Here is an 837-nt window from a genome sequence, read left to right on the forward strand (position 1 = left end):
GTGGCGCCGATGGCGCAGCGCGCACCCGGGGAAGGGGCGAGGAAGGCCATGAGGAGGCCGCTGCGCGCGTGGCCCGATTCGACGGCAGGCGGCGAAGCATGCGGCACGCCCTCGATGTGCCTGTGTGGGCTGATGAGGCGCGGATGCCGGAAGCGTGGCGAGGGCATCCCGAGTTGCACCGTCGAGTCCTCCAGGCCCGAATGTGGCGAGCCTGCGGGGAGCAGATTATGGGATGCGGCTGCTCGAAGCGACCGAGGGCGCTGACCGGAAGGTGGCCGACTTCCTCCTCGGGCCTGTGCGGCATGCGCCCTCGATCGGGAGCCCGAATGGTGGCCGCGTGGGTGAAGGCGTGCCGCCCACCCGCGTCTCCGTGTGGCGCCGATGGCGCAGCGCGCACCCGGGGAAGGGGCGAGGAAGGCCATGAGGAGGCCGCTGCGCGCGTGGCCCGATTCGACGGCAGGCGGCTCGTCCGAGACGGCCGGGACGAAGCCGTGGCGCCGCTGGGGGCAGGTGCGCTGTGGCTGTGTATGTGCGCTGATGTGCTGACTTGTTCGTGGCAGGGGTGTGGACAGGCTGAAGGGATAAAAGTCCCTCGGTGAGCATCACAAGCACTCACAGTCGTTGTGGTTCCTGCTGGCCTCCTCCACTGCCTTCTGCCCCGTCTGCGCGTCCTCTTTTCGGCCTCTGCCGCGAAGCAATTCTCCCGTGGTTGCTGCAGTGGTTGTCGTGCCTGCCCATCATTTCGAGCTAGATGGGAAAAGGGGCAACAATACGTGCGCGTGTGCGTAAGTCGTCGTCGTTCATTTTTTGTTGTTTCGTGACTGCTTGCCTTCCTCT

Source organism: Leishmania donovani, chromosome 22 (assembly GCF_000227135.1).
Source record: "Leishmania donovani BPK282A1 complete genome, chromosome 22".
NCBI lineage: Eukaryota > Euglenozoa > Kinetoplastea > Trypanosomatida > Trypanosomatidae > Leishmania > Leishmania donovani.